This window comes from Salminus brasiliensis, chromosome 22 (genome assembly GCF_030463535.1).
Source record: "Salminus brasiliensis chromosome 22, fSalBra1.hap2, whole genome shotgun sequence".
Lineage (NCBI taxonomy): Eukaryota > Metazoa > Chordata > Actinopteri > Characiformes > Bryconidae > Salminus > Salminus brasiliensis.
The window spans coordinates 352,754-379,575 of record NC_132899.1 but is presented as its reverse complement, the minus strand read 5'-3'; the positions used below and the strand labels follow the sequence as shown (position 1 = coordinate 379,575).

Here is a 26,822-nt window from a genome sequence, read left to right as displayed (position 1 = left end):
GCCTTGGCATGGAGACACGACCGTCAGAGGTATCCGCAAAGGGGAGTTTGTCCCCATAGGACGAGAGCACTTTCCATCAGGCACGAGTTAGCGGCTATCGATGGCCTCAGTCAGAAACGTGCGCTCTTGTAGCGTCCTTCACAGTGCCGATCGGGAGCAAAGTTACTCTCCTCCTAGCTTGGACTTCATGTCCAGCAATCCCAATGGCCTGCACTTGGTAGACCAAGCCCATTGCTGGTAAACAGTGCGGTGCAAAAGCAGATGTGGCCAGTACGGGGATCGAACCCGCGACCTTGGCGTTATTAGCACCACGCTCTAACCAACTGAGCTAACCGGCCCGGCCGGTGCCTTTGCCCCTCCGGCCGTGGATGACGAAGGTCACGTCCGGCACTGCCTTAGGCCTTACCCAGAAAGTGCCTGTGTGGGGATGTCTGCAGGGGCACTGGAGCATGCCCCTGAGCTTCAACACTCCTTCCAGTGAGGACGATACTTTGAATTTCTCAAATGGATTGAGATCTGTCATTTAATTGCCACATTCCTGACAAAGCTCACATTGGCCACAGCTGTTGGGGTAAACTTCCAATGCACTAATCGAGAAACCACCATAGACAAAGGACAGATTGATCCCATCCCTTTTGGTTAGGAGCGTTTCCTAAAGGCAGCAGAAACACCCCTGTGGCATGTTGTCGTCCGGCTTTGAACCATGGACCTCTTTGGAGTAAGGCAAAGATGATGAACACTACCATGCATAGACCACAAGCAGTGCTGGAAAGAGTCTGTGTTCTGCATTCTCAACGACAAGATTTTGCGGAGAGTTTCCTTTCAAATTCAGCCAGCGTACCTGCAGATACATTTGTCAGCTGGTGCTTTCGCAGCCTTGGTGGAATAGAGCTGAGCGAAGCTGCCGTCCAAGCAGCCGACCCACATTTCATTCCCAGCCAGTATGTGAGCTTTCGCGCACCCGGCTCATGCAAGCAGTCACGCTTGCCAGAAGCCAGCGGTGCATCGTCCTCCTTTCAGAAAGCAGAGGTTGCATGGGCAGCAAAAGCAACAGGCCCTCCCCGTCGGGGAATCGAACCCCGGTCTTCCGCGTGACAGGCGGAGATACTGGCCACTATACTAACGAGGAACGCATGAGGCGGTGGGGGAATACTGCAAACCTTTACATGTCTGAGTACAGCTGAGGTAGCAGTTTTGTCGGAACGTTGGAATTCCGTCAAGGTGATCAGTTCAGCCGTCTGGGAAAAGATACTGTGTATTGGTCTCTAAAACTTGTCCAGCATGCGCCGTTGCCTATTTCCAGCTGAGAGGAGCGAAGGGGATGCGGCCCCTTCGGCATAGAGATCCTTGACGGGAGGACAACTTGTCCCACTGACCCACTCGGCAGGACTCACCAGTCACTGAAGGGTATTCCCCTGTACCATGGAATGGTTTCCACATCACACGGAGACGCAACAGATCAGGATGCCCTCCACCATGCTTCTGTAGGAGCAGAGTTTTTGGAGAAGGTGCATGCATGTCAATCTTCTACAGGCTCCTTAGCAAGTAGATGCGTTACTTCACCTTCTTACTTCAAGATACTTGTTGGAAGGAAAGGCAGGTTTCACTGAGATGTGACCCCTGATCGCTGGATTCAAACGGCACGGTCCTAACTATGACACTACGGAACCTTCTCGCCTGCGTTGTTCTCAAGAGTTCCCCTGAAATAAGGACATCTGATGCCGCCCAGCAACTTCACAGCGGCGGCCAGAAAAAGCATGTCGCAGGCGTTCTGCCGAAACCCGGGATCGAACCAGGGACCTTTAGATCTTCAGTCTAACGCTTTCCCAACTGAGCTATTTCAGCACGGTGGGCGGCGACCCCAGTCCTGCCTGTGCTGTGCAACCTCAGTCAAGTTATCGTGCTAACAGCCAGTATGCGGCGACAAATGAATGCTAGTTTCTACGGAGATAAGGTGCATGGGGATCTTTTCCTAGGCTGGTGTTGCCTTGGCATGGAGACACGACCGTCAGAGGTATCCGCAAAGGGGAGTTTGTCCCCATAGGACGAGAGCACTTTCCATCAGGCACGAGTTAGCGGCCATCGATGGCCTCAGTCAGAAACGTGCGCTCTTGTAGCGTCCTTCACAGTGCCGATCGGGAGCAAAGTTACTCTCCTCCTAGCTTGGACTTCATGTCCAGCAATCCCAATGGCCTGCACTTGGTAGACCAAGCCCATTGCTGGTAAACAGTGCGGTGCAAAAGCAGAGGTGGCCAGTACGGGGATCGAACCCGCGACCTTGGCGTTATTAGCACCACGCTCTAACCAACTGAGCTAACCGGCCCGGCCGGTGCCCTCGCCCCTCCGGCCGTGGATGACGAAGGTCACGTCCGGCACTGCCTTAGGCCTTACCCAGAAAGTGCCTGTGTGGGGATGTCTGCAGGGGCACTGGAGCATGCCCCTGAGCTTCAACACTCCTTCCAGTGAGGACGATACTTTGAATTTCTCAAATGGATTGAGATCTGTCATTTAATTGCCACATTCCTGACAAAGCTCACATTGGCCACAGCTGTTGGGGTAAACTTCCAATGCACTAATCGAGAAACCACCATAGACAAAGGACAGATTGATCCCATCCCTTTTGGTTAGGAGCGTTTCCTAAAGGCAGCAGAAACACCCCTGTGGCATGTTGTCGTCCGGCTTTGAACCATGGACCTCTTTGGAGTAAGGCAAAGATGATGAACACTACCATGCATAGACCACAAGCAGTGCTGGAAAGAGTCTGTGTTCTGCATTCTCAACGACAAGATTTTGCGGAGAGTTTCCTTTCAAATTCAGCCAGCGTACCTGCAGATACATTTGTCAGCTGGTGCTTTCGCAGCCTTGGTGGAATAGAGCTGAGCGAAGCTGCCGTCCAAGCAGCCGACCCACATTTCATTCCCAGCCAGTATGTGAGCTTTCACGCACCCGGCTCATGCAAGCAGTCACGCTTGCCAGAAGCCAGCGGTGCATCGTCCTCCTTTCAGAAAGCAGAGGTTGCATGGGCAGCAAAAGCGGCAGGCCCTCCCCGTCGGGGAATCGAACCCCGGTCTTCCCCGTGACAGGCGGAGATACTGTCCACTATACTAACGAGGAACGCATGAGGCGGTGGGGGAATACTGCAAACCTTTACATGTCTGAGTACAGCTGAGGTAGCAGTTTTGTCGGAACGTTGGAATTCCGTCAAGGTGATCAGTTCAGCCGTCTGGGAAAAGATACCGTGTATTGGTCTCTAAAACTTGTCCAGCATGCGCCGTTGCCTATTTCCAGCTGAGAGGAGCGAAGGGGATGCGGCCCCTTCGGCATAGAGATCCTTGACGGGAGGACAACTTGTCCCACTGACCCACTCGGCAGGACTCACCAGTCACTGAAGGGTATTCCCCTGTACCATGGAGCGGTTTCCACATCACACGGAGACGCAACAGATCAGGATGCCCTCCACCATGCTTCTGTAGGAGCAGAGTTTTTGGAGAAGGTGCATGCATGTCAATCTTCTACAGGCTCCTTAGCAAGTGGATGCGTTACTTCACCTTCTTACTTCAAGATGCTTGTTGGAAGGAAAGGCAGGTTTCACTGAGATGTGACCCCTGATCGCTGGATTCAAACGGCACGGTCCTAACTATGACACTACGGAACCTTCTCGCCTGCGTTGTTCTCAAGAGTTCCCCTGAAATAAGGACATCTGATGCCGCCCAGCAACTTGACAGCGGCGGCCAGAAAAAGCATGTCGCAGGCGTTCTGCCGAAACCCGGGATCGAACCAGGGACCTTTAGATCTTCAGTCTAACGCTTTCCCAACTGAGCTATTTCAGCACGGTGGGCAGCGAGCCCAGTCCTGCCTGTGCTGTGCAACCTCAGTCAAGTTATCGAGCTAACAGCCAGTATGCGGCGACAAATGAATGCTAGTTTCTACGGAGATAAGGTGCATGGGGATCTTTTCCTAGGCTGGTGTTGCCTTGGCATGGAGACACGACCGTCAGAGGTATCCGCAAAGGGGAGTTTGTCCCCATAGGACGAGAGCACTTTCCATCAGGCACGAGTTAGCGGCTATCGATGGCCTCAGTCAGAAACGTGCGCTCTTGTAGCGTCCTTCACAGTGCCGATCGGGAGCAAAGTTACTCTCCTCCTAGCTTGGACTTCATGTCCAGCAATCCCAATGGCCTGCACTTGGTAGACCAAGCCCATTGCTGGTAAACAGTGCGGTGCAAAAGCAGATGTGGCCAGTACGGGGATCGAACCCGCGACCTTGGCGTTATTAGCACCACGCTCTAACCAACTGAGCTAACCGGCCCGGCCGGTGCCCTCGCCCCTCCGGCCGTGGATGACGAAGGTCACGTCCGGCACTGCCTTAGGCCTTACCCAGAAAGTGCCTGTGTGGGGATGTCTGCAGGGGCACTGGAGCATGCCCCTGAGCTTCAACACTCCTTCCAGTGAGGACGATACTTTGAATTTCTCAAATGGATTGAGATCTGTCATTTAATTGCCACATTCCTGACAAAGCTCACATTGGCCACAGCTGTTGGGGTAAACTTCCAATGCACTAATCGAGAAACCACCATAGACAAAGGACAGATTGATCCCATCCCTTTTGGTTAGGAGCGTTTCCTAAAGGCAGCAGAAACACCCCTGTGGCATGTTGTCGTCCGGCTTTGAACCATGGACCTCTTTGGAGTAAGGCAAAGATGATGAACACTACCATGCATAGACCACAAGCAGTGCTGGAAAGAGTCTGTGTTCTGCATTCTCAACGACAAGATTTTGCGGAGAGTTTCCTTTCAAATTCAGCCAGCGTACCTGCAGATACATTTGTCAGCTGGTGCTTTCGCAGCCTTGGTGGAATAGAGCTGAGCGAAGCTGCCGTCCAAGCAGCCGACCCACATTTCATTCCCAGCCAGTATGTGAGCTTTCGCGCACCCGGCTCATGCAAGCAGTCACGCTTGCCAGAAGCCAGCGGTGCATCGTCCTCCTTTCAGAAAGCAGAGGTTGCATGGGCAGCAAAAGCAACCGGCCCTAACGAGGAACGCATGAGGCGGTGGGGGAATACTGCAAACCTTTACATGTCTGAGTACAGCTGAGGTAGCAGTTTTGTCGGAACGTTGGAATTCCGTCAAGGTGATCAGTTCAGCCGTCTGGGAAAAGATACCGTGTATTGGTCTCTAAAACTTGTCCAGCATGCGCCGTTGCCTATTTCCAGCTGAGAGGAGCGAAGGGGATGCGGCCCCTTCGGCATAGAGATCCTTGACGGGAGGACAACTTGTCCCACTGACCCACTCGGCAGGACTCACCAGTCACTGAAGGGTATTCCCCTGTACCATGGAGCGGTTTCCACATCACACGGAGACGCAACAGATCAGGATGCCCTCCACCATGCTTCTGTAGGAGCAGAGTTTTTGGAGAAGGTGCATGCATGTCAATCTTCTACAGGCTCCTTAGCAAGTGGATGCGTTACTTCACCTTCTTACTTCAAGATGCTTGTTGGAAGGAAAGGCAGGTTTCACTGAGATGTGACCCCTGATCGCTGGATTCAAACGGCACGGTCCTAACTATGACACTACGGAACCTTCTCGCCTGCGTTGTTCTCAAGAGTTCCCCTGAAATAAGGACATCTGATGCCGCCCAGCAACTTGACAGCGGCGGCCAGAAAAAGCATGTCGCAGGCGTTCTGCCGAAACCCGGGATCGAACCAGGGACCTTTAGATCTTCAGTCTAACGCTTTCCCAACTGAGCTATTTCAGCACGGTGGGCAGCGAGCCCAGTCCTGCCTGTGCTGTGCAACCTCAGTCAAGTTATCGAGCTAACAGCCAGTATGCGGCGACAAATGAATGCTAGTTTCTACGGAGATAAGGTGCATGGGGATCTTTTCCTAGGCTGGTGTTGCCTTGGCATGGAGACACGACCGTCAGAGGTATCCGCAAAGGGGAGTTTGTCCCCATAGGACGAGAGCACTTTCCATCAGGCACGAGTTAGCGGCTATCGATGGCCTCAGTCAGAAACGTGCGCTCTTGTAGCGTCCTTCACAGTGCCGATCGGGAGCAAAGTTACTCTCCTCCTAGCTTGGACTTCATGTCCAGCAATCCCAATGGCCTGCACTTGGTAGACCAAGCCCATTGCTGGTAAACAGTGCGGTGCAAAAGCAGATGTGGCCAGTACGGGGATCGAACCCGCGACCTTGGCGTTATTAGCACCACGCTCTAACCAACTGAGCTAACCGGCCCGGCCGGTGCCCTCGCCCCTCCGGCCGTGGATGACGAAGGTCACGTCCGGCACTGCCTTAGGCCTTACCCAGAAAGTGCCTGTGTGGGGATGTCTGCAGGGGCACTGGAGCATGCCCCTGAGCTTCAACACTCCTTCCAGTGAGGACGATACTTTGAATTTCTCAAATGGATTGAGATCTGTCATTTAATTGCCACATTCCTGACAAAGCTCACATTGGCCACAGCTGTTGGGGTAAACTTCCAATGCACTAATCGAGAAACCACCATAGACAAAGGACAGATTGATCCCATCCCTTTTGGTTAGGAGCGTTTCCTAAAGGCAGCAGAAACACCCCTGTGGCATGTTGTCGTCCGGCTTTGAACCATGGACCTCTTTGGAGTAAGGCAAAGATGATGAACACTACCATGCATAGACCACAAGCAGTGCTGGAAAGAGTCTGTGTTCTGCATTCTCAACGACAAGATTTTGCGGAGAGTTTCCTTTCAAATTCAGCCAGCGTACCTGCAGATACATTTGTCAGCTGGTGCTTTCGCAGCCTTGGTGGAATAGAGCTGAGCGAAGCTGCCGTCCAAGCAGCCGACCCACATTTCATTCCCAGCCAGTATGTGAGCTTTCGCGCACCCGGCTCATGCAAGCAGTCACGCTTGCCAGAAGCCAGCGGTGCATCGTCCTCCTTTCAGAAAGCAGAGGTTGCATGGGCAGCAAAAGCAACCGGCCCTAACGAGGAACGCATGAGGCGGTGGGGGAATACTGCAAACCTTTACATGTCTGAGTACAGCTGAGGTAGCAGTTTTGTCGGAACGTTGGAATTCCGTCAAGGTGATCAGTTCAGCCGTCTGGGAAAAGATACTGTGTATTGGTCTCTAAAACTTGTCCAGCATGCGCCGTTGCCTATTTCCAGCTGAGAGGAGCGAAGGGGATGCGGCCCCTTCGGCATAGAGATCCTTGACGGGAGGACAACTTGTCCCACTGACCCACTCGGCAGGACTCACCAGTCACTGAAGGGTATTCCCCTGTACCATGGAGTGGTTTCCACATCACACGGAGACGCAACAGATCAGGATGCCCTCCACCATGCTTCTGTAGGAGCAGAGTTTTTGGAGAAGGTGCATGCATGTCAATCTTCTACAGGCTCCTTAGCAAGTAGATGCGTTACTTCACCTTCTTACTTCAAGATGCTTGTTGGAAGGAAAGGCAGGTTTCACTGAGATGTGACCCCTGATCGCTGGATTCAAACGGCACGGTCCTAACTATGACACTACGGAACCTTCTCGCCTGCGTTGTTCTCAAGAGTTCCCCTGAAATAAGGACATCTGATGCCGCCCAGCAACTTCACAGCGGCGGCCAGAAAAAGCATGTCGCAGGCGTTCTGCCGAAACCCGGGATCGAACCAGGGACCTTTAGATCTTCAGTCTAACGCTTTCCCAACTGAGCTATTTCAGCACGGTGAGCGGCGAGCCCAGTCCTGCCTGTGCTGTGCAACCTCAGTCAAGTTATCGAGCTAACAGCCAGTATGCGGCGACAAATGAATGCTAGTTTCTACGGAGATAAGGTGCATGGGGATCTTTTCCTAGGCTGGTGTTGCCTTGGCATGGAGACACGACCGTCAGAGGTATCCGCAAAGGGGAGTTTGTCCCCATAGGACGAGAGCACTTTCCATCAGGCACGAGTTAGCGGCTATCGATGGCCTCAGTCAGAAACGTGCGCTCTTGTAGCGTCCTTCACAGTGCCGATCGGGAGCAAAGTTACTCTCCTCCTAGCTTGGACTTCATGTCCAGCAATCCCAATGGCCTGCACTTGGTAGACCAAGCCCATTGCTGGTAAACAGTGCGGTGCAAAAGCAGATGTGGCCAGTACGGGGATCGAACCCGCGACCTTGGCGTTATTAGCACCACGCCCTAACCAACTGAGCTAACCGGCCCGGCCGGTGCCCTCGCCCCTCCGGCCGTGGATGACGAAGGTCACGTCCGGCACTGCCTTAGGCCTTACCCAGAAAGTGCCTGTGTGGGGATGTCTGCAGGGGCACTGGAGCATGCCCCTGAGCTTCAACACTCCTTCCAGTGAGGACGATACTTTGAATTTCTCAAATGGATTGAGATCTGTCATTTAATTGCCACATTCCTGACAAAGCTCACATTGGCCACAGCTGTTGGGGTAAACTTCCAATGCACTAATCGAGAAACCACCATAGACAAAGGACAGATTGATCCCATCCCTTTTGGTTAGGAGCGTTTCCTAAAGGCAGCAGAAACACCCCTGTGGCATGTTGTCGTCCGGCTTTGAACCATGGACCTCTTTGGAGTAAGGCAAAGATGATGAACACTACCATGCATAGACCACAAGCAGTGCTGGAAGGAGTCTGTGTTCTGCATTCTCAACGACAAGATTTTGCGGAGAGTTTCCTTTCAAATTCAGCCAGCGTACCTGCAGATACATTTGTCAGCTGGTGCTTTCGCAGCCTTGGTGGAATAGAGCTGAGCGAAGCTGCCGTCCAAGCAGCCGACCCACATTTCATTCCCAGCCAGTATGTGAGCTTTCGCGCACCCGGCTCATGCAAGCAGTCACGCTTGCCAGAAGCCAGCGGTGCATCGTCCTCCTTTCAGAAAGCAGAGGTTGCATGGGCAGCAAAAGCAACAGGCCCTCCCCGTCGGGAAATCGAACCCCGGTCTTCCGCGTGACAGGCGGAGATACTGTCCACTATACTAACGAGGAACGCATGAGGCGGTGGGGGAATACTGCAAACCTTTACATGTCTGAGTACAGCTGAGGTAGCAGTTTTGTCGGAACGTTGGAATTCCGCCAAGGTGATCAGTTCAGCCGTCTGGGAAAAGATACCGTGTATTGGTCTCTAAAACTTGTCCAGCATGCGCCGTTGCCTATTTCCAGCTGAGAGGAGCGAAGGGGATGCGGCCCCTTCGGCATAGAGATCCTTGACGGGAGGACAACTTGTCCCACTGACCCACTCGGCAGGACTCACCAGTCACTGAAGGGTATTCCCCTGTACCATGGAGCGGTTTCCACATCACACGGAGACGCAACAGATCAGGATGCCCTCCACCATGCTTCTGTAGGAGCAGAGTTTTTGGAGAAGGTGCATGCATGTCAATCTTCTACAGGCTCCTTAGCAAGTAGATGCGTTACTTCACCTTCTTACTTCAAGATGCTTGTTGGAAGGAAAGGCAGGTTTCACTGAGATGTGACCCCTGATCGCTGGATTCAAACGGCACGGTCCTAACTATGACACTACGGAACCTTCTCGCCTGCGTTGTTCTCAAGAGTTCCCCTGAAATAAGGACATCTGATGCCGCCCAGCAACTTGACAGCGGCGGCCAGAAAAAGCATGTCGCAGGCGTTCTGCCGAAACCCGGGATCGAACCAGGGACCTTTAGATCTTCAGTCTAACGCTCTCCCAACTGAGCTATTTCGGCACAGCGGGCAGCGAGCCCAGTCCTGCCTGTGCTGTGCAACCTCAGTCAAGTTATCGTGCTAACAGCCAGTATGCGGCGACAAATGAATGCTAGTTTCTACGGAGATAAGGTGCATGGGGATCTTTTCCTAGGCTGGTGTTGCCTTGGCATGGAGACACGACCGTCAGAGTTATCCGCAAAGGGGAGTTTGTCCCCATAGGACGAGAGCACTTTCCATCAGGCACGAGTTAGCGGCCATCGATGGCCTCAGTCAGAAACGTGCGCTCTTGTAGCGTCCTTCACAGTGCCGATCGGGAGCAAAGTTACTCTCCTCCTAGCTTGGACTTCATGTCCAGCAATCCCAATGGCCTGCACTTGGTAGACCAAGCCCATTGCTGGTAAACAGTGCGGTGCAAAAGCAGATGTGGCCAGTACGGGGATCGAACCCGCGACCTTGGCGTTATTAGCACCACGCTCTAACCAACTGAGCTAACCTGCCCGGCCGGTGCCCTCGCCCCTCCGGCCGTGGATGACGAAGGTCACGTCCGGCACTGCCTTAGGCCTTACCCAGAAAGTGCCTGTGTGGGGATGTCTGCAGGGGCACTGGAGCATGCCCCTGAGCTTCAACACTCCTTCCAGTGAGGACGATACTTTGAATTTCTCAAATGGATTGAGATCTGTCATTTAATTGCCACATTCCTGACAAAGCTCACATTGGCCACAGCTGTTGGGGTAAACTTCCAATGCACTAATCGAGAAACCACCATAGACAAAGGACAGATTGATCCCATCCCTTTTGGTTAGGAGCGTTTCCTAAAGGCAGCAGAAACACCCCTGTGGCATGTTGTCGTCCGGCTTTGAACCATGGACCTCTTTGGAGTAAGGCAAAGATGATGAACACTACCATGCATAGACCACAAGCAGTGCTGGAAAGAGTCTGTGTTCTGCATTCTCAACGACAAGATTTTGCAGAGAGTTTCCTTTCAAATTCAGCCAGCGTACCTGCAGATACATTTGTCAGCTGGTGCTTTCGCAGCCTTGGTGGAATAGAGCTGAGCGAAGCTGCCGTCCAAGCAGCCGACCCACATTTCATTCCCAGCCAGTATGTGAGCTTTCGCGCACCCGGCTCATGCAAGCAGTCACGCTTGCCAGAAGCCAGCGGTGCATCGTCCTCCTTTCAGAAAGCAGAGGTTGCATGGGCAGCAAAAGCAACAGGCCCTCCCCGTCGGGAAATCGAACCCCGGTCTTCCGCGTGACAGGCGGAGATACTGTCCACTATACTAACGAGGAACGCATGAGGCGGTGGGGGAATACTGCAAACCTTTACATGTCTGAGTACAGCTGAGGTAGCAGTTTTGTCGGAACGTTGGAATTCCGCCAAGGTGATCAGTTCAGCCGTCTGGGAAAAGATACCGTGTATTGGTCTCTAAAACTTGTCCAGCATGCGCCGTTGCCTATTTCCAGCTGAGAGGAGCGAAGGGGATGCGGCCCCTTCGGCATAGAGATCCTTGACGGGAGGACAACTTGTCCCACTGACCCACTCGGCAGGACTCACCAGTCACTGAAGGGTATTCCCCTGTACCATGGAGCGGTTTCCACATCACACGGAGACGCAACAGATCAGGATGCCCTCCACCATGCTTCTGTAGGAGCAGAGTTTTTGGAGAAGGTGCATGCATGTCAATCTTCTACAGGCTCCTTAGCAAGTAGATGCGTTACTTCACCTTCTTACTTCAAGATGCTTGTTGGAAGGAAAGGCAGGTTTCACTGAGATGTGACCCCTGATCGCTGGATTCAAATGGCACGGTCCTAACTATGACACTACGGAACCTTCTCGCCTGCGTTGTTCTCAAGAGTTCCCCTGAAATAAGGACATCTGATGCCGCCCAGCAACTTGACAGCGGCGGCCAGAAAAAACATGTCGCAGGCGTTCTGCCGAAACCCGGGATCGAACCAGGGACCTTTAGATCTTCAGTCTAACGCTCTCCCAACTGAGCTATTTCGGCACAGCGGGCAGCGAGCCCAGTCCTGCCTGTGCTGTGCAACCTCAGTCAAGTTATCGTGCTAACAGCCAGTATGCGGCGACAAATGAATGCTAGTTTCTACGGAGATAAGGTGCATGGGGATCTTTTCCTAGGCTGGTGTTGCCTTGGCATGGAGACACGACCGTCAGAGGTATCTGCAAAGGGGAGTTTGTCCCCATAGGACGAGAGCACTTTCCATCAGGCACGAGTTAGCGGCCATCGATGGCCTCAGTCAGAAACGTGCGCTCTTGTAGCGTCCTTCACAGTGCCGATCGGGAGCAAAGTTAATCTCCTCCTAGCTTGGACTTCATGTCCAGCAATCCCAATGGCCTGCACTTGGTAGACCAAGCCCATTGCTGGTAAACAGTGCGGTGCAAAAGCAGATGTGGCCAGTACGGGGATCGAACCCGCGACCTTGGCGTTATTAGCACCACGCTCTAACCAACTGAGCTAACCTGCCCGGCCGGTGCCCTCGCCCCTCCGGCCGTGGATGACGAAGGTCACGTCCGGCACTGCCTTAGGCCTTACCCAGAAAGTGCCTGTGTGGGGATGTCTGCAGGGGCACTGGAGCATGCCCCTGAGCTTCAACACTCCTTCCAGTGAGGACGATACTTTGAATTTCTCAAATGGATTGAGATCTGTCATTTAATTGCCACATTCCTGACAAAGCTCACATTGGCCACAGCTGTTGGGGTAAACTTCCAATGCACTAATCGAGAAACCACCATAGACAAAGGACAGATTGATCCCATCCCTTTTGGTTAGGAGCGTTTCCTAAAGGCAGCAGAAACACCCCTGTGGCATGTTGTCGTCCGGCTTTGAACCATGGACCTCTTTGGAGTAAGGCAAAGATGATGAACACTACCATGCATAGACCACAAGCAGTGCTGGAAAGAGTCTGTGTTCTGCATTCTCAACGACAAGATTTTGCGGAGAGTTTCCTTTCAAATTCAGCCAGCGTACCTGCAGATACATTTGTCAGCTGGTGCTTTCGCAGCCTTGGTGGAATAGAGCTGAGCGAAGCTGCCGTCCAAGCAGCCGACCCACATTTCATTCCCAGCCAGTATGTGAGCTTTCGTGCACCCGGCTCATGCAAGCAGTCACGCTTGCCAGAAGCCAGCGGTGCATCGTCCTCCTTTCAGAAAGCAGAGGTTGCATGGGCAGCAAAAGCAACAGGCCCTCCCCGTCGGGGAATCATACCCCGGTCTTCCGCGTGACAGGCGGAGATACTGTCCACTATACTAACGAGGAACGCATGAGGCGGTGGGGGAATACTGCAAACCTTTACATGTCTGAGTACAGCTGAGGTAGCAGTTTTGTCGGAACGTTGGAATTCCGTCAAGGTGATCAGTTCAGCCGTCTGGGAAAAGATACTGTGTATTGGTCTCTAAAACTTGTCCAGCATGCGCCGTTGCCTATTTCCAGCTGAGAGGAGCGAAGGGGATGCGGCCCCTTCGGCATAGAGATCCTTGACGGGAGGACAACTTGTCCCACTGACCCACTCGGCAGGACTCACCAGTCACTGAAGGGTATTCCCCTGTACCATGGAGCGGTTTCCACATCACACGGAGACGCAACAGATCAGGATGCCCTCCACCATGCTTCTGTAGGAGCAGAGTTTTTGGAGAAGGTGCATGCATGTCAATCTTCTACAGGCTCCTTAGCAAGTAGATGCGTTACTTCACCTTCTTACTTCAAGATGCTTGTTGGAAGGAAAGGCAGGTTTCACTGAGATGTGACCCCTGATCGCTGGATTCAAACGGCACGGTCCTAACTATGACACTACGGAACCTTCTCGCCTGCGTTGTTCTCAAGAGTTCCCCTGAAATAAGGACATCTGATGCCGCCCAGCAACTTGACAGCGGCGGCCAGAAAAAACATGTCGCAGGCGTTCTGCCGAAACCCGGGATCGAACCAGGGACCTTTAGATCTTCAGTCTAACGCTCTCCCAACTGAGCTATTTCGGCACAGCGGGCAGCGAGCCCAGTCCTGCCTGTGCTGTGCAACCTCAGTCAAGTTATCGTGCTAACAGCCAGTATGCGGCGACAAATGAATGCTAGTTTCTACGGAGATAAGGTGCATGGGGATCTTTTCCTAGGCTGGTGTTGCCTTGGCATGGAGACACGACCGTCAGAGGTATCCGCAAAGGGGAGTTTGTCCCCATAGGACGAGAGCACTTTCCATCAGGCACGAGTTAGCGGCCATCGATGGCCTCAGTCAGAAACGTGCGCTCTTGTAGCGTCCTTCACAGTGCCGATCGGGAGCAAAGTTACTCTCCTCCTAGCTTGGACTTCATGTCCAGCAATCCCAATGGCCTGCACTTGGTAGACCAAGCCCATTGCTGGTAAACAGTGCGGTGCAAAAGCAGATGTGGCCAGTACGGGGATCGAACCCGCGACCTTGGCGTTATTAGCACCACGCTCTAACCAACTGAGCTAACCGGCCCGGCCGGTGCCCTTGCCCCTCCGGCCGTGGATGACGAAGGTCACGTCCGGCACTGCCTTAGGCCTTACCCAGAAAGTGCCTGTGTGGGGATGTCTGCAGGGGCACTGGAGCATGCCCCTGAGCTTCAACACTCCTTCCAGTGAGGACGATACTTTGAATTTCTCAAATGGATTGAGATCTGTCATTTAATTGCCACATTCCTGACAAAGCTCATATTGGCCACAGCTGTTGGGGTAAACTTCCAATGCACTAATCGAGAAACCACCATAGACAAAGGACAAATTCAGCCAGCGTACCTGCAGATACATTTGTCAGCTGGTGCTTTCGCAGCCTTGGTGGAATAGAGCTGAGCGAAGCTGCCGTCCAAGCAGCCGACCCACATTTCATTCCCAGCCAGTATGTGAGCTTTCGCGCACCCGGCTCATGCAAGCAGTCACGCTTGCCAGAAGCCAGCGGTGCATCGTCCTCCTTTCAGAAAGCAGAGGTTGCATGGGCAGCAAAAGCAACAGGCCCTCCCCGTCGGGGAATCGAACCCCGGTCTTCCGCATGACAGGCGGAGATACTGTCCACTATACTAACGAGGAACGCATGAGGCGGCGGGGGAATACTGCAAACCTTTACATGTCTGAGTACAGCTGAGGTAGCAGTTTTGTCGGAACGTTGGAATTCCGACAAGGTGATCAGTTTAGCCGTCTGGGAAAAGATACCGTGTATTGGTCTCTAAAACTTGTCCAGCATGCGCCGTTGCCTATTTCCAGCTGAGAGGAGCGAAGGGGATGCGGCCCCTTCGGCATAGAGATCCAAACGGCACGGTCCTAACTATGACACTACGGAACCTTCTCGCCTGCGTTGTTCTCAAGAGTTCCCCTGAAATAAGGACATCTGATGCCGCCCAGCAACTTGACAGCGGCGGCCAGAAAAAGCATGTCGCAGGCATTCTGCCGAAACCCGGGATCGAACCAGGGACCTTTAGATCTTCAGTCTAACGCTCTCCCAACTGAGCTATTTCGGCACAGCGGGCAGCGAGCCCAGTCCTGCCTGTGCTGTGCAAACTCAGTCAAGTTATCGTGCTAACAGCCAGTATGCGGCGACAAATGAATGCTAGTTTCTACGGAGATAAGGTGCATGGGGATCTTTTCCTAGGCTGGTGTTGCCTTGGCATGGAGACACGACCGTCAGAGGTATCCGCAAAGGGGAGTTTGTCCCCATAGGACGAGAGCACTTTCCATCAGGCACGAGTTAGCGGCCATCGATGGCCTCAGTCAGAAACGTGCGCTCTTGTAGCGTCCTTCACAGTGCCGATCGGGAGCAAAGTTACTCTCCTCCTAGCTTGGACTTCATGTCCAGCAATCCCAATGGCCTGCACTTGGTAGACCAAGCCCATTGCTGGTAAACAGTGCGGTGCAAAAGCAGATGTGGCCAGTACGGGGATCGAACCCGCGACCTTGGCGTTATTAGCACTACGCTCTAACCAACTGAGCTAACCGGCCCGGCCGGTGCCCTCGCCCCTCCGGCCGTGGATGACGAAGGTCACGTCCGGCACTGCCTTAGGCCTTACCCAGAAAGTGCCTGTGTGGGGATGTCTGCAGGGGCACTGGAGCATGCCCCTGAGCTTCAACACTCCTTCCAGTGAGGACGATACTTTGAATTTCTCAAATGGATTGAGATCTGTCATTTAATTGCCACATTCCTGACAAAGCTCACATTGGCCACAGCTGTTGGGGTAAACTTCCAATGCACTAATCGAGAAACCACCATAGACAAAGGACAGATTGATCCCATCCCTTTTGGTTAGGAGCGTTTCCTAAAGGCAGCAGAAACACCCCTGTGGCATGTTGTCGTCCGGCTTTGAACCATGGACCTCTTTGGAGTAAGGCAAAGATGATGAACACTACCATGCATAGACCACAAGCAGTGCTGGAAGGAGTCTGTGTTCTGCATTCTCAACGACAAGATTTTGCGGAGAGTTTCCTTTCAAATTCAGCCAGCGTACCTGCAGATACATTTGTCAGCTGGTGCTTTCGCAGCCTTGGTGGAATAGAGCTGAGCGAAGCTGCCGTCCAAGCAGCCGACCCACATTTCATTCCCAGCCAGTATGTGAGCTTTCGCGCACCCGGCTCATGCAAGCAGTCACGCTTGCCAGAAGCCAGCGGTGCATCGTCCTCCTTTCAGAAAGCAGAGGTTGCATGGGCAGCAAAAGCAACAGGCCCTCCCCGTCGGGAAATCGAACCCCGGTCTTCCGCGTGACAGGCGGAGATACTGTCCACTATACTAACGAGGAACGCATGAGGCGGTGGGGGAATACTGCAAACCTTTACATGTCTGAGTACAGCTGAGGTAGCAGTTTTGTCGGAACGTTGGAATTCCGCCAAGGTGATCAGTTCAGCCGTCTGGGAAAAGATACCGTGTATTGGTCTCTAAAACTTGTCCAGCATGCGCCGTTGCCTATTTCCAGCTGAGAGGAGCGAAGGGGATGCGGCCCCTTCGGCATAGAGATCCTTGACGGGAGGACAACTTGTCCCACTGACCCACTCGGCAGGACTCACCAGTCACTGAAGGGTATTCCCCTGTACCATGGAGCGGTTTCCACATCACACGGAGACGCAACAGATCAGGATGCCCTCCACCATGCTTCTGTAGGAGCAGAGTTTTTGGAGAAGGTGCATGCATGTCAATCTTCTACAGGCTCCTTAGCAAGTAGATGCGTTACTTCACCTTCTTACTTCAAGATGCTTGTTGGAAGGAAAGGCAGGTTTCACTGAGATGTGACCCCTGATCGCTGGATTCAAACGGCACGGTCCTAACTATGACACTACGGAACCTTCTCGCCTGCGTTGTTCTCAAGAGTTCCCCTGAAATAAGGACATCTGATGCCGCCCAGCAACTTGACAGCGGCGGCCAGAAAAAGCATGTCGCAGGCGTTCTGCCGAAACCCGGGATCGAACCAGGGACCTTTAGATCTTCAGTCTAACGCTCTCCCAACTGAGCTATTTCGGCACAGCGGGCAGCGAGCCCAGTCCTGCCTGTGCTGTGCAACCTCAGTCAAGTTATCGTGCTAACAGCCAGTATGCGGCGACAAATGAATGCTAGTTTCTACGGAGATAAGGTGCATGGGGATCTTTTCCTAGGCTGGTGTTGCCTTGGCATGGAGACACGACCGTCAGAGGTATCTGCAAAGGGGAGTTTGTCCCCATAGGACGAGAGCACTTTCCATCAGGCACGAGTTAGCGGCCATCGATGGCCTCAGTCAGAAACGTGCGCTCTTGTAGCGTCCTTCACAGTGCCGATCGGGAGCAAAGTTAATCTCCTCCTAGCTTGGACTTCATGTCCAGCAATCCCAATGGCCTGCACTTGGTAGACCAAGCCCATTGCTGGTAAACAGTGCGGTGCAAAAGCAGATGTGGCCAGTACGGGGATCGAACCCGCGACCTTGGCGTTATTAGCACCACGCTCTAACCAACTGAGCTAACCTGCCCGGCCGGTGCCCTCGCCCCTCCGGCCGTGGATGACGAAGGTCACGTCCGGCACTGCCTTAGGCCTTACCCAGAAAGTGCCTGTGTGGGGATGTCTGCAGGGGCACTGGAGCATGCCCCTGAGCTTCAACACTCCTTCCAGTGAGGACGATACTTTGAATTTCTCAAATGGATTGAGATCTGTCATTTAATTGCCACATTCCTGACAAAGCTCACATTGGCCACAGCTGTTGGGGTAAACTTCCAATGCACTAATCGAGAAACCACCATAGACAAAGGACAGATTGATCCCATCCCTTTTGGTTAGGAGCGTTTCCTAAAGGCAGCAGAAACACCCCTGTGGCATGTTGTCGTCCGGCTTTGAACCATGGACCTCTTTGGAGTAAGGCAAAGATGATGAACACTACCATGCATAGACCACAAGCAGTGCTGGAAAGAGTCTGTGTTCTGCATTCTCAACGACAAGATTTTGCGGAGAGTTTCCTTTCAAATTCAGCCAGCGTACCTGCAGATACATTTGTCAGCTGGTGCTTTCGCAGCCTTGGTGGAATAGAGCTGAGCGAAGCTGCCGTCCAAGCAGCCGACCCACATTTCATTCCCAGCCAGTATGTGAGCTTTCGTGCACCCGGCTCATGCAAGCAGTCACGCTTGCCAGAAGCCAGCGGTGCATCGTCCTCCTTTCAGAAAGCAGAGGTTGCATGGGCAGCAAAAGCAACAGGCCCTCCCCGTCGGGGAATCATACCCCGGTCTTCCGCGTGACAGGCGGAGATACTGTCCACTATACTAACGAGGAACGCATGAGGCGGTGGGGGAATACTGCAAACCTTTACATGTCTGAGTACAGCTGAGGTAGCAGTTTTGTCGGAACGTTGGAATTCCGTCAAGGTGATCAGTTCAGCCGTCTGGGAAAAGATACTGTGTATTGGTCTCTAAAACTTGTCCAGCATGCGCCGTTGCCTATTTCCAGCTGAGAGGAGCGAAGGGGATGCGGCCCCTTCGGCATAGAGATCCTTGACGGGAGGACAACTTGTCCCACTGACCCACTCGGCAGGACTCACCAGTCACTGAAGGGTATTCCCCTGTACCATGGAGCGGTTTCCACATCACACGGAGACGCAACAGATCAGGATGCCCTCCACCATGCTTCTGTAGGAGCAGAGTTTTTGGAGAAGGTGCATGCATGTCAATCTTCTACAGGCTCCTTAGCAAGTAGATGCGTTACTTCACCTTCTTACTTCAAGATGCTTGTTGGAAGGAAAGGCAGGTTTCACTGAGATGTGACCCCTGATCGCTGGATTCAAACGGCACGGTCCTAACTATGACACTACGGAACCTTCTCGCCTGCGTTGTTCTCAAGAGTTCCCCTGAAATAAGGACATCTGATGCCGCCCAGCAACTTGACAGCGGCGGCCAGAAAAAACATGTCGCAGGCGTTCTGCCGAAACCCGGGATCGAACCAGGGACCTTTAGATCTTCAGTCTAACGCTCTCCCAACTGAGCTATTTCGGCACAGCGGGCAGCGAGCCCAGTCCTGCCTGTGCTGTGCAACCTCAGTCAAGTTATCGTGCTAACAGCCAGTATGCGGCGACAAATGAATGCTAGTTTCTACGGAGATAAGGTGCATGGGGATCTTTTCCTAGGCTGGTGTTGCCTTGGCATGGAGACACGACCGTCAGAGGTATCCGCAAAGGGGAGTTTGTCCCCATAGGACGAGAGCACTTTCCATCAGGCACGAGTTAGCGGCCATCGATGGCCTCAGTCAGAAACGTGCGCTCTTGTAGCGTCCTTCACAGTGCCGATCGGGAGCAAAGTTACTCTCCTCCTAGCTTGGACTTCATGTCCAGCAATCCCAATGGCCTGCACTTGGTAGACCAAGCCCATTGCTGGTAAACAGTGCGGTGCAAAAGCAGATGTGGCCAGTACGGGGATCGAACCCGCGACCTTGGCGTTATTAGCACCACGCTCTAACCAACTGAGCTAACCGGCCCGGCCGGTGCCCTTGCCCCTCCGGCCGTGGATGACGAAGGTCACGTCCGGCACTGCCTTAGGCCTTACCCAGAAAGTGCCTGTGTGGGGATGTCTGCAGGGGCACTGGAGCATGCCCCTGAGCTTCAACACTCCTTCCAGTGAGGACGATACTTTGAATTTCTCAAATGGATTGAGATCTGTCATTTAATTGCCACATTCCTGACAAAGCTCATATTGGCCACAGCTGTTGGGGTAAACTTCCAATGCACTAATCGAGAAACCACCATAGACAAAGGACAAATTCAGCCAGCGTACCTGCAGATACATTTGTCAGCTGGTGCTTTCGCAGCCTTGGTGGAATAGAGCTGAGCGAAGCTGCCGTCCAAGCAGCCGACCCACATTTCATTCCCAGCCAGTATGTGAGCTTTCGCGCACCCGGCTCATGCAAGCAGTCACGCTTGCCAGAAGCCAGCGGTGCATCGTCCTCCTTTCAGAAAGCAGAGGTTGCATGGGCAGCAAAAGCAACAGGCCCTCCCCGTCGGGGAATCGAACCCCGGTCTTCCGCATGACAGGCGGAGATACTGTCCACTATACTAACGAGGAACGCATGAGGCGGCGGGGGAATACTGCAAACCTTTACATGTCTGAGTACAGCTGAGGTAGCAGTTTTGTCGGAACGTTGGAATTCCGACAAGGTGATCAGTTTAGCCGTCTGGGAAAAGATACCGTGTATTGGTCTCTAAAACTTGTCCAGCATGCGCCGTTGCCTATTTCCAGCTGAGAGGAGCGAAGGGGATGCGGCCCCTTCGGCATAGAGATCCAAACGGCACGGTCCTAACTATGACACTACGGAACCTTCTCGCCTGCGTTGTTCTCAAGAGTTCCCCTGAAATAAGGACATCTGATGCCGCCCAGCAACTTGACAGCGGCGGCCAGAAAAAGCATGTCGCAGGCATTCTGCCGAAACCCGGGATCGAACCAGGGACCTTTAGATCTTCAGTCTAACGCTCTCCCAACTGAGCTATTTCGGCACAGCGGGCAGCGAGCCCAGTCCTGCCTGTGCTGTGCAAACTCAGTCAAGTTATCGTGCTAACAGCCAGTATGCGGCGACAAATGAATGCTAGTTTCTACGGAGATAAGGTGCATGGGGATCTTTTCCTAGGCTGGTGTTGCCTTGGCATGGAGACACGACCGTCAGAGGTATCCGCAAAGGGGAGTTTGTCCCCATAGGACGAGAGCACTTTCCATCAGGCACGAGTTAGCGGCCATCGATGGCCTCAGTCAGAAACGTGCGCTCTTGTAGCGTCCTTCACAGTGCCGATCGGGAGCAAAGTTACTCTCCTCCTAGCTTGGACTTCATGTCCAGCAATCCCAATGGCCTGCACTTGGTAGACCAAGCCCATTGCTGGTAAACAGTGCGGTGCAAAAGCAGATGTGGCCAGTACGGGGATCGAACCCGCGACCTTGGCGTTATTAGCACTACGCTCTAACCAACTGAGCTAACCGGCCCGGCCGGTGCCCTCGCCCCTCCGGCCGTGGATGACGAAGGTCACGTCCGGCACTGCCTTAGGCCTTACCCAGAAAGTGCCTGTGTGGGGATGTCTGCAGGGGCACTGGAGCATGCCCCTGAGCTTCAACACTCCTTCCAGTGAGGACGATACTTTGAATTTCTCAAATGGATTGAGATCTGTCATTTAATTGCCACATTCCTGACAAAGCTCACATTGGCCACAGCTGTTGGGGTAAACTTCCAATGCACTAATCGAGAAACCACCATAGACAAAGGACAGATTGATCCCATCCCTTTTGGTTAGGAGCGTTTCCTAAAGGCAGCAGAAACACCCCTGTGGCATGTTGTCGTCCGGCTTTGAACCATGGACCTCTTTGGAGTAAGGCAAAGATGATGAACACTACCATGCATAGACCACAAGCAGTGCTGGAAAGAGTCTGTGTTCTGCATTCTCAACGACAAGATTTTGCGGAGAGTTTCCTTTCAAATTCAGCCAGCGTACCTGCAGATACATTTGTCAGCTGGTGCTTTCGCAGCCTTGGTGGAATAGAGCTGAGCGAAGCTGCCGTCCAAGCAGCCGACCCACATTTCATTCCCAGCCAGTATGTGAGCTTTCGTGCACCCGGCTCATGCAAGCAGTCACGCTTGCCAGAAGCCAGCGGTGCATCGTCCTCCTTTCAGAAAGCAGAGGTTGCATGGGCAGCAAAAGCAACAGGCCCTCCCCGTCGGGGAATCATACCCCGGTCTTCCGCGTGACAGGCGGAGATACTGTCCACTATACTAACAAGGAACGCATGAGGCGGTGGGGGAATACTGCAAACCTTTACATGTCTGAGTACAGCTGAGGTAGCAGTTTTGTCGGAACGTTGGAATTCCGCCAAGGTGATCAGTTCAGCCGTCTGGGAAAAGATACCGTGTATTGGTCTCTAAAACTTGTCCAGCATGCGCCGTTGCCTATTTCCAGCTGAGAGGAGCGAAGGGGATGCGGCCCCTTCGGCATAGAGATCCTTGACGGGAGGACAACTTGTCCCACTGACCCACTCGGCAGGACTCACCAGTCACTGAAGGGTATTCCCCTGTACCATGGAGCGGTTTCCACATCACACGGAGACGCAACAGATCAGGATGCCCTCCACCATGCTTCTGTAGGAGCAGAGTTTTTGGAGAAGGTGCATGCATGTCAATCTTCTACAGGCTCCTTAGCAAGTAGATGCGTTACTTCACCTTCTTACTTCAAGATGCTTGTTGGAAGGAAAGGCAGGTTTCACTGAGATGTGACCCCTGATCGCTGGATTCAAACGGCACGGTCCTAACTATGACACTACGGAACCTTCTCGCCTGCGTTGTTCTCAAGAGTTCCCCTGAAATAAGGACATCTGATGCCGCCCAGCAACTTGACAGCGGCGGCCAGAAAAAACATGTCGCAGGCGTTCTGCCGAAACCCGGGATCGAACCAGGGACCTTTAGATCTTCAGTCTAACGCTCTCCCAACTGAGCTATTTCGGCACAGCGGGCAGCGAGCCCAGTCCTGCCTGTGCTGTGCAACCTCAGTCAAGTTATCGTGCTAACAGCCAGTATGCGGCGACAAATGAATGCTAGTTTCTACGGAGATAAGGTGCATGGGGATCTTTTCCTAGGCTGGTGTTGCCTTGGCATGGAGACACGACCGTCAGAGGTATCCGCAAAGGGGAGTTTGTCCCCATAGGACGAGAGCACTTTCCATCAGGCACGAGTTAGCGGCCATCGATGGCCTCAGTCAGAAACGTGCGCTCTTGTAGCGTCCTTCACAGTGCCGATCGGGAGCAAAGTTACTCTCCTCCTAGCTTGGACTTCATGTCCAGCAATCCCAATGGCCTGCACTTGGTAGACCAAGCCCATTGCTGGTAAACAGTGCGGTGCAAAAGCAGATGTGGCCAGTACGGGGATCGAACCCGCGACCTTGGCGTTATTAGCACCACGCTCTAACCAACTGAGCTAACCGGCCCGGCCGGTGCCCTTGCCCCTCCGGCCGTGGATGACGAAGGTCACGTCCGGCACTGCCTTAGGCCTTACCCAGAAAGTGCCTGTGTGGGGATGTCTGCAGGGGCACTGGAGCATGCCCCTGAGCTTCAACACTCCTTCCAGTGAGGACGATACTTTGAATTTCTCAAATGGATTGAGATCTGTCATTTAATTGCCACATTCCTGACAAAGCTCATATTGGCCACAGCTGTTGGGGTAAACTTCCAATGCACTAATCGAGAAACCACCATAGACAAAGGACAAATTCAGCCAGCGTACCTGCAGATACATTTGTCAGCTGGTGCTTTCGCAGCCTTGGTGGAATAGAGCTGAACGAAGCTGCCGTCCAAGCAGCCGACCCACATTTCATTCCCAGCCAGTATGTGAGCTTTCGCGCACCCGGCTCATGCAAGCAGTCACGCTTGCCAGAAGCCAGCGGTGCATCGTCCTCCTTTCAGAAAGCAGAGGTTGCATGGGCAGCAAAAGCAACAGGCCCTCCCCGTCGGGGAATCGAACCCCGGTCTTCCGCGTGACAGGCGGAGATACTGTCCACTATACTAACGAGGAACGCATGAGGCGGTGGGGGAATACTGCAAACCTTTACATGTCTGAGTACAGCTGAGGTAGCAGTTTTGTCGGAACGTTGGAATTCCGTCAAGGTGATCAGTTTAGCCGTCTGGGAAAAGATACCGTGTATTGGTCTCTAAAACTTGTCCAGCATGCGCCGTTGCCTATTTCCAGCTGAGAGGAGCGAAGGGGATGCGGCCCCTTCGGCATAGAGATCCAAACGGCACGGTCCTAACTATGACACTACGGAACCTTCTCGCCTGCGTTGTTCTCAAGAGTTCCCCTGAAATAAGGACATCTGATGCCGCCCAGCAACTTGACAGCGGCGGCCAGAAAAAGCATGTCGCAGGCATTCTGCCGAAACCCGGGATCGAACCAGGGACCTTTAGATCTTCAGTCTAACGCTATCCCAACTGAGCTATTTCGGCACAGCGGGCAGCGAGCCCAGTCCTGCCTGTGCTGTGCAAACTCAGTCAAGTTATCGTGCTAACAGCCAGTATGCGGCGACAAATGAATGCTAGTTTCTACGGAGATAAGGTGCATGGGGATCTTTTCCTAGGCTGGTGTTGCCTTGGCATGGAGACACGACCGTCAGAGGTATCCGCAAAGGGGAGTTTGTCCCCATAGGACGAGAGCACTTTCCATCAGGAACGAGTTAGCGGCCATCGATGGCCTCAGTCAGAAACGTGCGCTCTTGTAGCGTCCTTCACAGTGCCGATCGGGAGCAAAGTTACTCTCCTCCTAGCTTGGACTTCATGTCCAGCAATCCCAATGGCCTGCACTTGGTAGACCAAGCCCATTGCTGGTAAACAGTGCGGTGCAAAAGCAGATGTGGCCAGTACGGGGATCGAACCCGCGACCTTGGCGTTATTAGCACCACGCTCTAACCAACTGAGCTAACCGGCCCGGCCGGTGCCCTCGCCCCTCCGGCCGTGGATGACGAAGGTCACGTCCGGCACTGCCTTAGGCCTTACCCAGAAAGTGCCTGTGTGGGGATGTCTGCAGGGGCACTGGAGCATGCCCCTGAGCTTCAACACTCCTTCCAGTGAGGACGATACTTTGAATTTCTCAAATGGATTGAGATCTGTTATTTAATTGCCACATTCCTGACAAAGCTCACATTGGCCACAGCTGTTGGGGTAAACTTCCAATGCACTAATCGAGAAACCACCATAGACAAAGGACAGATTGATCCCATCCCTTTTGGTTAGGAGCGTTTCCTAAAGGCAGCAGAAACACCCCTGTGGCATGTTGTCGTCCGGCTTTGAACCATGGACCTCTTTGGAGTAAGGCAAAGATGATGAACACTACCATGCATAGACCACAAGCAGTGCTGGAAAGAGTCTGTGTTCTGCATTCTCAACGACAAGATTTTGCGGAGAGTTTCCTTTCAAATTCAGCCAGCGTACCTGCAGATACATTTGTCAGCTGGTGCTTTCGCAGCCTTGGTGGAATAGAGCTGAGCGAAGCTGCCGTCCAAGCAGCCGACCCACATTTCATTCCCAGCCAGTATGTGAGCTTTCGTGCACCCGGCTCATGCAAGCAGTCACGCTTGCCAGAAGCCAGCGGTGCATCGTCCTCCTTTCAGAAAGCAGAGGTTGCATGGGCAGCAAAAGCAACAGGCCCTCCCCGTCGGGGAATCATACCCCGGTCTTCCGCGTGACAGGCGGAGATACTGTCCACTATACTAACAAGGAACGCATGAGGCGGTGGGGGAATACTGCAAACCTTTACATGTCTGAGTACAGCTGAGGTAGCAGTTTTGTCGGAACGTTGGAATTCCGCCAAGGTGATCAGTTCAGCCGTCTGGGAAAAGATACCGTGTATTGGTCTCTAAAACTTGTCCAGCATGCGCCGTTGCCTATTTCCAGCTGAGAGGAGCGAAGGGGATGCGGCCCCTTCGGCATAGAGATCCTTGACGGGAGGACAACTTGTCCCACTGACCCACTCGGCAGGACTCACCAGTCACTGAAGGGTATTCCCCTGTACCATGGAGCGGTTTCCACATCACACGGAGACGCAACAGATCAGGATGCCCTCCACCATGCTTCTGTAGGAGCAGAGTTTTTGGAGAAGGTGCATGCATGTCAATCTTCTACAGGCTCCTTAGCAAGTAGATGCGTTACTTCACCTTCTTACTTCAAGATGCTTGTTGGAAGGAAAGGCAGGTTTCACTGAGATGTGACCCCTGATCGCTGGATTCAAACGGCACGGTCCTAACTATGACACTACGGAACCTTCTCGCCTGCGTTGTTCTCAAGAGTTCCCCTGAAATAAGGACATCTGATGCCGCCCAGCAACTTGACAGCGGCGGCCAGAAAAAACATGTCGCAGGCGTTCTGCCGAAACCCGGGATCGAACCAGGGACCTTTAGATCTTCAGTCTAACGCTCTCCCAACTGAGCTATTTCGGCACAGCGGGCAGCGAGCCCAGTCCTGCCTGTGCTGTGCAACCTCAGTCAAGTTATCGTGCTAACAGCCAGTATGCGGCGACAAATGAATGCTAGTTTCTACGGAGATAAGGTGCATGGGGATCTTTTCCTAGGCTGGTGTTGCCTTGGCATGGAGACACGACCGTCAGAGGTATCCGCAAAGGGGAGTTTGTCCCCATAGGACGAGAACACTTTCCATCAGGCACGAGTTAGCGGCCATCGATGGCCTCAGTCAGAAACGTGCGCTCTTGTAGCGTCCTTCACAGTGCCGATCGGGAGCAAAGTTACTCTCCTCCTAGCTTGGACTTCATGTCCAGCAATCCCAATGGCCTGCACTTGGTAGACCAAGCCCATTGCTGGTAAACAGTGCGGTGCAAAAGCAGATGTGGCCAGTACGGGGATCGAACCCGCGACCTTGGCGTTATTAGCACCACGCTCTAACCAACTGAGCTAACCGGCCCGGCCGGTGCCCTTGCCCCTCCGGCCGTGGATGACGAAGGTCACGTCCGGCACTGCCTTAGGCCTTACCCAGAAAGTGCCTGTGTGGGGATGTCTGCAGGGGCACTGGAGCATGCCCCTGAGCTTCAACACTCCTTCCAGTGAGGACGATACTTTGAATTTCTCAAATGGATTGAGATCTGTCATTTAATTGCCACATTCCTGACAAAGCTCACATTGGCCACAGCTGTTGGGGTAAACTTCCAATGCACTAATCGAGAAACCACCATAGACAAAGGACAGATTGATCCCATCCCTTTTGGTT

The 26,822-nt window shown here is 53.2% G+C and overlaps 29 non-coding genes across 29 annotated transcripts; all 29 read right to left on the bottom strand.

Moving 5' to 3' along the window:
* Positions 1 to 264: 264 nt before the first annotated feature.
* Positions 265 to 338, bottom strand: trnai-aau (transfer RNA isoleucine (anticodon AAU)). The gene has a single exon. It is a non-coding gene; the product is annotated as a tRNA-Ile (tRNA).
* A 719-nt stretch (positions 339 to 1,057) lies between these two features.
* trnad-guc (transfer RNA aspartic acid (anticodon GUC)) lies at positions 1,058 to 1,129 on the bottom strand. Its single transcript has one exon. It is a non-coding gene; the product is annotated as a tRNA-Asp (tRNA).
* A 1,120-nt stretch (positions 1,130 to 2,249) lies between these two features.
* On the bottom strand, positions 2,250 to 2,323 carry trnai-aau (transfer RNA isoleucine (anticodon AAU)). Its single transcript has one exon. It is a non-coding gene; the product is annotated as a tRNA-Ile (tRNA).
* A 1,911-nt stretch (positions 2,324 to 4,234) lies between these two features.
* On the bottom strand, positions 4,235 to 4,308 carry trnai-aau (transfer RNA isoleucine (anticodon AAU)). Its single transcript has one exon. It is a non-coding gene; the product is annotated as a tRNA-Ile (tRNA).
* A 1,849-nt stretch (positions 4,309 to 6,157) lies between these two features.
* On the bottom strand, positions 6,158 to 6,231 carry trnai-aau (transfer RNA isoleucine (anticodon AAU)). Its single transcript has one exon. It is a non-coding gene; the product is annotated as a tRNA-Ile (tRNA).
* Positions 6,232 to 8,080: 1,849 nt separating this feature from the next.
* trnai-aau (transfer RNA isoleucine (anticodon AAU)) lies at positions 8,081 to 8,154 on the bottom strand. The gene has a single exon. It is a non-coding gene; the product is annotated as a tRNA-Ile (tRNA).
* Positions 8,155 to 9,588: 1,434 nt separating this feature from the next.
* Positions 9,589 to 9,661, bottom strand: trnaf-gaa (transfer RNA phenylalanine (anticodon GAA)). Its single transcript has one exon. It is a non-coding gene; the product is annotated as a tRNA-Phe (tRNA).
* Positions 9,662 to 10,065: 404 nt separating this feature from the next.
* trnai-aau (transfer RNA isoleucine (anticodon AAU)) lies at positions 10,066 to 10,144 on the bottom strand. Its single transcript has one exon. It is a non-coding gene; the product is annotated as a tRNA-Ile (tRNA).
* A 1,429-nt stretch (positions 10,145 to 11,573) lies between these two features.
* trnaf-gaa (transfer RNA phenylalanine (anticodon GAA)) lies at positions 11,574 to 11,646 on the bottom strand. Its single transcript has one exon. It is a non-coding gene; the product is annotated as a tRNA-Phe (tRNA).
* Positions 11,647 to 12,050: 404 nt separating this feature from the next.
* trnai-aau (transfer RNA isoleucine (anticodon AAU)) lies at positions 12,051 to 12,129 on the bottom strand. The gene has a single exon. It is a non-coding gene; the product is annotated as a tRNA-Ile (tRNA).
* A 1,429-nt stretch (positions 12,130 to 13,558) lies between these two features.
* Positions 13,559 to 13,631, bottom strand: trnaf-gaa (transfer RNA phenylalanine (anticodon GAA)). The gene has a single exon. It is a non-coding gene; the product is annotated as a tRNA-Phe (tRNA).
* Positions 13,632 to 14,035: 404 nt separating this feature from the next.
* trnai-aau (transfer RNA isoleucine (anticodon AAU)) lies at positions 14,036 to 14,109 on the bottom strand. Its single transcript has one exon. It is a non-coding gene; the product is annotated as a tRNA-Ile (tRNA).
* A 512-nt stretch (positions 14,110 to 14,621) lies between these two features.
* trnad-guc (transfer RNA aspartic acid (anticodon GUC)) lies at positions 14,622 to 14,693 on the bottom strand. Its single transcript has one exon. It is a non-coding gene; the product is annotated as a tRNA-Asp (tRNA).
* A 355-nt stretch (positions 14,694 to 15,048) lies between these two features.
* trnaf-gaa (transfer RNA phenylalanine (anticodon GAA)) lies at positions 15,049 to 15,121 on the bottom strand. Its single transcript has one exon. It is a non-coding gene; the product is annotated as a tRNA-Phe (tRNA).
* Positions 15,122 to 15,525: 404 nt separating this feature from the next.
* Positions 15,526 to 15,599, bottom strand: trnai-aau (transfer RNA isoleucine (anticodon AAU)). The gene has a single exon. It is a non-coding gene; the product is annotated as a tRNA-Ile (tRNA).
* A 1,434-nt stretch (positions 15,600 to 17,033) lies between these two features.
* On the bottom strand, positions 17,034 to 17,106 carry trnaf-gaa (transfer RNA phenylalanine (anticodon GAA)). Its single transcript has one exon. It is a non-coding gene; the product is annotated as a tRNA-Phe (tRNA).
* Positions 17,107 to 17,510: 404 nt separating this feature from the next.
* On the bottom strand, positions 17,511 to 17,589 carry trnai-aau (transfer RNA isoleucine (anticodon AAU)). The gene has a single exon. It is a non-coding gene; the product is annotated as a tRNA-Ile (tRNA).
* A 1,429-nt stretch (positions 17,590 to 19,018) lies between these two features.
* trnaf-gaa (transfer RNA phenylalanine (anticodon GAA)) lies at positions 19,019 to 19,091 on the bottom strand. The gene has a single exon. It is a non-coding gene; the product is annotated as a tRNA-Phe (tRNA).
* A 404-nt stretch (positions 19,092 to 19,495) lies between these two features.
* trnai-aau (transfer RNA isoleucine (anticodon AAU)) lies at positions 19,496 to 19,569 on the bottom strand. Its single transcript has one exon. It is a non-coding gene; the product is annotated as a tRNA-Ile (tRNA).
* A 512-nt stretch (positions 19,570 to 20,081) lies between these two features.
* Positions 20,082 to 20,153, bottom strand: trnad-guc (transfer RNA aspartic acid (anticodon GUC)). The gene has a single exon. It is a non-coding gene; the product is annotated as a tRNA-Asp (tRNA).
* A 355-nt stretch (positions 20,154 to 20,508) lies between these two features.
* trnaf-gaa (transfer RNA phenylalanine (anticodon GAA)) lies at positions 20,509 to 20,581 on the bottom strand. Its single transcript has one exon. It is a non-coding gene; the product is annotated as a tRNA-Phe (tRNA).
* A 404-nt stretch (positions 20,582 to 20,985) lies between these two features.
* Positions 20,986 to 21,059, bottom strand: trnai-aau (transfer RNA isoleucine (anticodon AAU)). Its single transcript has one exon. It is a non-coding gene; the product is annotated as a tRNA-Ile (tRNA).
* A 1,434-nt stretch (positions 21,060 to 22,493) lies between these two features.
* On the bottom strand, positions 22,494 to 22,566 carry trnaf-gaa (transfer RNA phenylalanine (anticodon GAA)). The gene has a single exon. It is a non-coding gene; the product is annotated as a tRNA-Phe (tRNA).
* Positions 22,567 to 22,970: 404 nt separating this feature from the next.
* trnai-aau (transfer RNA isoleucine (anticodon AAU)) lies at positions 22,971 to 23,044 on the bottom strand. The gene has a single exon. It is a non-coding gene; the product is annotated as a tRNA-Ile (tRNA).
* A 512-nt stretch (positions 23,045 to 23,556) lies between these two features.
* On the bottom strand, positions 23,557 to 23,628 carry trnad-guc (transfer RNA aspartic acid (anticodon GUC)). The gene has a single exon. It is a non-coding gene; the product is annotated as a tRNA-Asp (tRNA).
* A 355-nt stretch (positions 23,629 to 23,983) lies between these two features.
* On the bottom strand, positions 23,984 to 24,056 carry trnaf-gaa (transfer RNA phenylalanine (anticodon GAA)). Its single transcript has one exon. It is a non-coding gene; the product is annotated as a tRNA-Phe (tRNA).
* Positions 24,057 to 24,460: 404 nt separating this feature from the next.
* On the bottom strand, positions 24,461 to 24,534 carry trnai-aau (transfer RNA isoleucine (anticodon AAU)). The gene has a single exon. It is a non-coding gene; the product is annotated as a tRNA-Ile (tRNA).
* A 1,434-nt stretch (positions 24,535 to 25,968) lies between these two features.
* On the bottom strand, positions 25,969 to 26,041 carry trnaf-gaa (transfer RNA phenylalanine (anticodon GAA)). Its single transcript has one exon. It is a non-coding gene; the product is annotated as a tRNA-Phe (tRNA).
* A 404-nt stretch (positions 26,042 to 26,445) lies between these two features.
* On the bottom strand, positions 26,446 to 26,519 carry trnai-aau (transfer RNA isoleucine (anticodon AAU)). The gene has a single exon. It is a non-coding gene; the product is annotated as a tRNA-Ile (tRNA).
* Between the last annotated feature and the right edge of the window lie 303 nt (positions 26,520 to 26,822).